Here is a 9275-nt window from a genome sequence, read left to right as displayed (position 1 = left end):
ACTAGCACAGATGTTAGCTCAGGGTGAATCTTCCTCAACAACAACAAAAAAAGCAAAGCTAAACTAAAAAACAACACCAGAAACAGCTTTCCATGTTTGGCTACCTCCTCACTCTAGCTTCAGGTTTATCTTTTTCTCTCTCATAGAGTCATATTAAAGAGTAGCTACCACTTCATTGTCACCTATTCATTTCTTAACTTTTTATGATTTGGCCCCTGTCTACATCACTCCCCAAAACTTCTATCTTAAATGTCACTAGTGACCCATTTAGTGTGGCATAGACTACTCATTCTCACCAATACCCAGGGTTCCCAGCCTCTCTTACAGATAGGTGTGGCCAAGTGACTTAATTCTGGCTAACGGAATGTGAGTGGAAGTGACAGCCTGGCCCATAAAACTCCGAGGTGCTGATCTTTGCTCTCCTTCCTATCTGCTAGCACAATGGAGGAGACTCTGAGAATGTAGAAGAGAGTCAAACCAGCTATCCGCATTCCAAGTTTCAAGGTCCTACTCCTCAGTTAAGTTAACTCAGTTAAGTTACTAAGTTAAGGAAAGACTTAGTAAGACTGAATTCAACTGATGTAATTCTGCAATATGAACACTATTTTTGCTTTATTTGTAGCAATAAGTTTGGTGGCTACAAGAAATAAGAGATTCTTTTATGGTTGTGGTAGAAGCTCTATGACTCTATGACCATGACTTGAGCTGAGAATTTAAAGAGCTTGTAATTTTCTTTCTGCAAGGACCCTGGTGCATTCAGAAGAATTCCTCCCATACCAAGTCCCTGTGGTCATCATCACTGCAGTCAACTGCAACAACCACTTGGGCCCCCAAAGCACTTGCTCTCGTTGGCGCTTCATCACAAATAACCACAGGCGATAATTTGATTAATCATGATGCCACAGGGCCGGCCCCGTGGCTTAGCGGTTAAGTGCATGGCTCCGCTGCTGGCGGCCCGGGTTCAGATCCCGGGCGTGCACTGACGCACCGCTTCTCTGGCCATGCTGAGGCCGCGTCCCACATACAGCAACTAGAAGGATGGGCAGCTATGACATACAACTATCTACTGAGACTTTGGGGGAAAATAAATAAATAAATAAAATTATAAAAAAAAAAAAAATCATGATGCCACAGCATGCCATGGATTGGTAGCATCACGTTTCTCATTAGCAAGGAGCTTAGCACATTCAAACCCAATGACACAACCAAACCCATTCCCTAATCCCATTTTTTTTTTAATATTTATTTATTTTTTTGTGAGGAAGATCAGCCCTTAGCTAACATCCGTGCTAATCCTCCTCTTTTTGCTGAGGAAGACCAGCTCTGAGCTAACATCTATTGCCAATCCTCCTCCTTTTTTTTTTTTTTCCTTCCCCAAAGCCCCAGTAGATAGTCGTATGTCATAGTTGCACATCCTTCTAGTTGCTGTATGTGGGACGCGGCCTCAGCATGGCCGCAGAAGTGGTGCATCGGTGCGTGCTGGGGATCCGAACCCAGGCCACCAGTAGCAGAGCGCGCGCACTTAACCGCTAAGACACGGGGCTGGCCCCTCTAATCCCATTTTTTGAGGTCTGTTTCCTGGGAACCCCTCCTAGTACCAATTTCTGTATCAGTCAGGGTCCAGCCGATAAAACCACACCAGTCATTGGACAGAGAGAATTTAATATAAAGAATGGTTAAAATGGCTAACTAGGTATAAAGTTGTTAACTAGATAACTGAAAAGGTAAAAAGAAAACTGAGATATCATGGAGACAGCAACAGCAAGAAGCATCTATAACTCCTAGGGCTAGGAGAACAAAGGAAAGAGTTTGTTATCACTAAAACTTAGAAATTTATGAGAGGGGCCCTACAGAGCTGAAACTCAGACCTCTAAGTCTGGTGCTCGTGTCTCTGAACTTGGAGGGACCAACACCTCTGAGGAAGGGGTGCCACCCAGCTGATGCTGGTGTCTCTGATTGGGACACCATGAAGTTAGTTCTGCAATTGTTGGAAAAAAACTGCAAAGTAGATTCAGCTGCTGCTACAGGAAGGAACTGCTGCTGTGGGGGTGAAGGAGCATTGCTAGGGTGACCTCACAGGAACAGGAAGCAAACAGAAGAAAGGAGCCTTTTCTTCCTCCTCTGGCCTCACTGTCTCCCTCTAGTGGCCCATATTGGCAGAGCCAAACAGAGCCAGCTGACAAAGCAGAAGTGTGATTTGCAGAGTCCCAGCTCCAGTATCTTACAGTAGAAAGTAGAAGGTGGGTTTGGAGCTGAGAGAAAATAACTTAATAACTACCACAGGTGCCTTTATAAAGTATTAGAAGAAAGAGGTGGACTTAGATGAGAATTAGCTGGTGTTCAAGCAGAGATGGAAGGGAAGTAGAGAAAGCCCAGAGATGATGGGCCTTTTAGGGTCGGAAAAGATGACTGCTTCTGGGCAACAAATAGAATGAGACTGAACAAGGTCTTGGACAACACGAGTTGAAAGATGTGATCACCTCTTAGGCAAATATCAGGTGAAGAGTGTGGTCTTCCCACTTATTATTTCACACAGCTTTTCAATACAGCCACCATTATGTTGAGAGTGAGGCAACAGGGTGATGAAGCAAATAAATATATCAGCTTGAGAATTCTATCTAGGAAAGAACTTGAGTGTGGTTAGTGTCACATGGATCTGACTAGAAGCAAATAGAGCTGAAACCTATGGTGTTAATTTTGTGTGTCAACTTGGCTAGGCCACAGTATGCAGATATTTGGTCAAATTTTATTCTAGATGTTTCTGGGAAGGTATTCTTTAGATAAGATTAACATTTAAATCAGTTGACTTTGAGTAAAGCAGATTATCTTTCATAAAGTGGGTGGGCCTCATCCAATCAGTTGACAGCCTTAATAGAGAAAAGATTGACTTCCCCTGAGAAAGAGGGAATTCAGCCAGCAGACTGCCTGTGGACTCCAACTGCAACGTCAATTCTTCCATGGGTTGCCAGCTGCTGGCCTACCTTGTAAATTTTGGACTTGCCAGTCTCTACAATCATATGAGCCAGTTCCTTAAAATCAATCAATCAATCTCTCTCTCTCTCTCTGATATACACACACACACACACACACACACACACACACACATATATACATCCTATTGGTTATGTTTCTCTGGAAAACTCTGACTTATACACCAAAAATGTTTTGAGGTAATAGTATTGCCAAAGAAACTATGAGCCCAAACTAGAAAAGCGTTTGGCTGCCTAAAATTTATATGAAATCTTAAGGGACCCTGAATAGCCAAAACAATTTTGAACAAGAAGAATAAAGTTGGAGGTCTCACCCTTTCTGATTTCAAAACTTACTACAGGGAGGGAAGAGGGCGAAAGGGATGATTAGGCACATATGTGTGGTGATGGACTGTCATTAGTATTTGGGTGGTGAACATGATGTAATCTATGTGGACATGGAAGTATAATGATGTACACCTGAAATTTATACAATGTTATAAACCAATATTACCACAATAAAAATAAAATAAAATTTCAAAAAAAAATCTTACTACAAAGCTACAGTGATCAAAACAATGCAATGTTGGCATAAAGACAGACATATAGACCAATGGAATAGAATAAACAGCCTAGAAATAAACCCTCTCATATATGGTCAAATGATTTCGACAAGAGCTCCAAGACCAATCAATGGGGAAAGGACAGTCTTTTCTTTTTTTTTTTTTTTAATTTATTTTTTCCCCCCAAAGCCCCAGTAGATTGTTGTATGTCATAGCTGCACATCCTTCTAGTTGCTGTATGTGGGACGCGGCCTCAGCATGGCCGGAGAAGCGGTGCGTCGGTGCGCGCCAGGGATCTGAACCCCGGGCCGCCAGCGGCAGAGTGCACGCACTTAACCACTAAGCCACGGGGCCGGCCCAGGACAGTCTTTTCAACAAATGGTGCTGGGAAAACTGTATATTCACATGTGTAAGAATGAAGTTAGACCTTGACCTTACATCACATATGAAAATTAATCCAAAATGGATAAAAGACCTAAACATAAGAGTTAAAGTTATAAAACTCTTAGAAGAAAACATAGGGCAAAACCTTCACGACATTGGATTTGGCAATGATTTCTTGCATATGACACCAAAAGCACAGGCAACAAGAAAAAATAGATAAACTGGACTTCATCAAAATTAAATTCTTTTTTTTTTCTTTGTGAGGAAGATCAGCCCTGAGCTGTCTATTGCCAATCCTCCTCCTTTGTTTTTTTTTTCCCTTCTTCTCCCCAAAGCCCCAGTAGATAGCTGTATGTTGTAGTTGCACATCCTGCTAGTTGCTGTATGTGGGACACCACCACAGCATGGCCAGACAAGCAGTGCCTCGGTGCGCGCCTGGGATCCAAACCCAGGCCACCAGCAGCAGAGCACGCGCACTTAACCGCTAAGCCACGGTGCCAACCCCAAAATTAAATTCTTTTGTTCATCAAAGGACACTATTAACAGAGTGAAAAAGCAAACCCTGGAATGGGAGAAAATATTTGCAAATCATATATCTAATTAATATCCAAAATATATACAGAACTCCAACAACTCAACAACAATAAAACAAAAAACCTGATTTAAAAATGGACAAATGATCTGAATAGACATTTCTCTAAGATATACAAATGGCCAATAAGCACATGAAAAGATGCTCAGCATTACTAATCATTAGGGAAATGCAAATCAAAACCACCATGAGATACCACTTCACACCCACTAGGACGGCTATTATAAAAATGTTTAAAAACCCAGAAAATAACAAGTTTTGGTGAGCATGTGGAGAAATTTGAACCCTTATGCATTGCTAGTGGGAATGTAAAATGGTACAACTACTGTGGAAAAAGTATGGCAGTTCCTCAAAAAATTTAACATAGCATTATTGTATGATACAGCAATATATACTTTGGGTATATGCCCCAAAGAATTGAAAGCAGGAACTTGAACAGCTATTTGTATGCCAATGTTCATAGCAGCACTATTCACAATAGCCAAAAGGGGGAAGCAACCCAAGTATCCATTGACAGATGAATGGATAAACAAAATGTGGTGTATAGGGGCCAGCCTGGTGGCACAAGCGGCTAGTGCGCGTGCTCCGCTGCAGCAGCCCGGGGTTTGCCGGTTCGGATCCCGGGTGCGCACTGACCTACCGCTTGTCAAGCCATGCTGTGGCGGCGTCCCATATATAGTGGGGGAAGATGGGCATGGATGTTAGCCCAGGGCCTGTCTTCCTCAGCAAAAAGAGGAGGATTGCCAGATGTTAGCTCAGGGCGGATCTTCCTCACACACACACACACACAAAAATGTGGTGTATACATACAATGGAATATTATTCAGGCTTAAAAAGGAAGGAAATTTTGACACATGCTACAATATGGATGAACCTTGAAGACATTATGCTAAGTGAAATAAGCCAGTCACAAAAGGACAAATATTGTGTGATGCCACTTATATGAGGTACCTAGAGTAGTCAGATTCATAGAGACAGAACATAGAGTGATGGTTGCCAGGGGCTGAGGGTGGGGGGAATGGGAGTTACTGCTGAATGGGTATAATTTCAGTTTGGGAAGATGAAAAAGTTCTGGAGATGGATACTGGTGATTGTTGCACAATAATGTGAATGTACTTAATGCCACTGAACGTTACACTTAAAAATGGTTAAAATGGTAAATTTTATGTTACATATATTTTAAGACACACATGCGCGTGCATGCGCGCCTTTGGCTGGCCAAGATTTAAAATAACTTTTAGGCCCCTCTGCTTGCACCAGCAGGAAGTGGGCTGTGAAAGTTGCACATTCTCTAAGGAGGTCCTACTCCCCAAAGCCCATCTCAGATATGGCTCTGAAGCATAACCAATAAGCCAGAGGGCACAGCCAGGAGCCATGGAGAACAATGGACAAAGGAGTCCCTCCTAGAACAAATCAGGGTCTAATCAAGGAATGCCCCCAGCCCCAGGGGAGAGGGCTTTGACATGTCTGACCAGTGGGGATTCAGAACTGCTTTGGACCAGTGACTGTTGTACATCTTCCATTCTTTCCTTTCCTCAATAGGAGTTTGTATTGAGGTTACCCACTTCTTGCTCCACCATTTGTGTTTGTGGGGTACAGATACTTGTTTTTTAGTTCATAAATCATCATAAAGAACCCTATCGGAAGCTGATTCAGAGACTTGGAGCTGAATATAGTGACTGAATGGGATTTGAGGTTATCTCCCTTGGGAAGGGGTGAGTGTGTTTTCTCTGTGAGAAGAGCAGAAACAGGTATTTGGCTCAGAAAGATAGACTGAGGCAGACTGTGATACACAAATATCTGTGTTCTCTTCTTCCTAAACCCACAGCCAGACTTTACTTCCTAGTAGGGTTGCCAGACTTGGCAAATAAAAATACAGGATGCCCAGTTAAATTTGAATTTCAGATAAACAAAGAAACATTTCCTAGTATAAATGTGTCCCACGAAATATTTGGAACATAATTATACTGAAAAAGTATTTGTCATTTACATGAAATTCAAATTTAACTGAGCATCCTGTATTTTATTTGGTAACCCTACTTCCCAATCTCCCTTGCAGTTAGATGTGCCATGTGACTGAGTTCTAACCAATGGTACGAAAGTGCTTCTTTTCCAGGCCTGGCCCCTTAAAACCTCTCTGAAAGCAGAGGACTCTGAGCATCTAGAGAAGGGCAGAGTCACAAAATGGAAGTAGCCTGGGTCCCAAAGACTGAGTGGAACAGGCCTCCTCCCCAAACCTGCACTAGACTACAAAGTAAACAAGAAAGAAACTTTTTTTATTAAGCCACTGAGTTTTGGGAGTTGTTTGTTATAGCAGCTAGCCTACCTTGAATAATAGCCCTAATCTCTAAATTCAATAGCTTTTCTCATCCTTTCCTTAACAGCATATGACCCTGGTAACCATTTCTTTCTTCTTGAAATTCTTCCCCTGATACTATTTGTTTCTAATCTTTTAATGATAATAATAATAATAATAAAATGGCTACCATTCCTGAAGTTCTTACTATGTGCCAGGTGCCGAGCTAGTGCTTTATCTAGTGTCTCGTTGAATCCTCATAACTACTCTGTGTGGTAGATGCTGTCATACTCGTTTTAGAGATGAGAATACAGGTTTAGAGTCGAGTCACTTGTCCAAGGTCTTACAGGCCCTCTCTCTCTACACATTTCCTTTTTTTTTTTTTCCCTCCCCAAAGCCCCAGTAGATAGTTGTATATCCTTCTAGTTGCTCTATTTGGGATGCCGCCTCAGCATGGCTTGATGAGCAATACGTAGGTCCACACCCAGGATCCGAACTGGTGAATCCTGGGCTGCCGAAGTGGAGCACGTGAACTTAACCACTATGCCACCTGGCCAGCCCCTCTACACATTTCCTTTTGACAATCCCATTCAATATCATGGCTGCTGTAATTATCATGTCTGTGTGGATGGTTCCCTGACCCCTCTCCTTGTCTCCAATTCCATATTTCGTGGCATCTGAATGTGCTGATGGCATTGTAAACTCAACATGTCTAAAATGCAGCTCTTCCTTTGTTAGTACTGTTCTAAACACTTTTTATTTAATTCCCATAACAACCCTATGAGATAGATAATGTTATTCATATCTATGAGGTAGATAGTGTTATCTACCTTTTACAGTTAAGAAAACTGAGGCTTAGAGATTCAGTATATGGCTCACATTTACAGAGCTGGTACACAGTAGAGCTGGGCTTGGGACTGATTTCAAGGCCTAGATCTCAAGAATGACAATTGCTGTGCTCTCCCTGTGCCGTTCCATTTCTCGTTCCTATACTCATTCTCTGCCCTTAACCTTTTTTTTTTTTTTGATGAGGAAGATTGGCTCTGAGCTAACATCTGTGCCAATCTTCCTCTATTTTGTATGTGGGATGCCGCCACAGCATGGCTTGATGAGTGATGTGTATGTCCACACCCAGGATTTGAACCGGTGAAGCCTGGACTGCCAAAGTAGAGTGAATGAACTTAATCACTAGGCCACCAGGCCAGCCCCTTTTCCCTTAACTTTCATATCCTACCTGTCTGACCTTCAAAGTCCTTCAAATGGTTCTCAAGTGCCATTTCCCCATAAAGTTTTGTCAGGTATTCCAAGCCGGAAGGGATTGCCATCTTGTATGAATTTACAGAGTACTTACTCTGTACCTCACCTTTTCCTAAACATACAAGTAAAACTTTAATTCATCCTCCTCATAAAAAGTTCAAGTAGAGAGAGAGCAAGAAGTTTAAATATCCCTTCATTCTCCAGAATTTATCAGTTTCTATCTTGATTAATGTGTCTGTGTATCTGCTAGCAACACTATTAGACAGTTATTTGAGGACAGGAGGCATAGCAAGTCATCTTTATTCCCCTAAAATAGGCATTAATCAACAATTGCTGAAAGAATCAATCAATTTCAAATCCCTTGAGCCTGCACATACTACATTTTTAGATGAAGGTGAGAGGGTCTGTTCAAGAAAAGGGTCTTTTCCAGGGGGCCTGGTAAAGACATGTCAAACACTCCTTCTCCTCCCACCTTCATTAAAGAACAAAAAAGGATCTACTTCTAGGTATATGAAGCGTCTGTTTTTAGCTGGGTCTCAGAAGGAAATGACTTTTCTCTGAAATTGTAGACGCCCAACCCAGCTGCAGCATTGTTAGACCTCAGGGTAAACAGGAAGCTTCCTGCCTTGGGCCCTTCATGTCCCTCTCCCAGACTATTGAAGACTGTTAATAAGATGGTAAAAGGACAGCTGCTGGCCATAAAATCAGCCCATTCCTTAGATCCTTACCGAACAGCAACTAGATCCCCTCAAGGTCAGAGAGAAAAGTGTGTCCATCTCTAGGTTACACCAGGTCGGTCCACATAGCTGGGGCCCTCGGTTATCTCCTCTATAATCAACTGTAACCATAACAGTCTTTGCAGAATATCAGAGTGATTTAGTTCCTTGGTATTAGTTGAGAAGGTGAGATTTCCTTTTATAGGGTTTCTGGCCCTTGAAATCACTTGTTTCTGGGGGTGATGAGATTAGTATGAAGGTTAAGCTGAGAATGCCAGCGCAGTGAAATCCACCCTCCCCTGTGGAGTTTGAGTCACCTCCTCCAGTAGGGGAACAATCAGTCCTGATTATCCCCCAAAAAGAGGCAAAGAGGGGAATCCATGAGAGCAAAGAACTAGCGCTCCTACCTCTGCAATAAAGAGCTGAAACAGGACCGCAACTCTTCCTGCACACGAGGTGGAAGTCCCTGGGATCTGCAGCTGTTGGTGAGGAGGGAGG

The sequence above is a fragment of the Diceros bicornis genome, chromosome 13 (assembly GCF_020826845.1).
Source record: "Diceros bicornis minor isolate mBicDic1 chromosome 13, mDicBic1.mat.cur, whole genome shotgun sequence".
Taxonomy (NCBI): domain Eukaryota; kingdom Metazoa; phylum Chordata; class Mammalia; order Perissodactyla; family Rhinocerotidae; genus Diceros; species Diceros bicornis.
Note: the sequence above shows the minus strand (reverse complement) of the source record.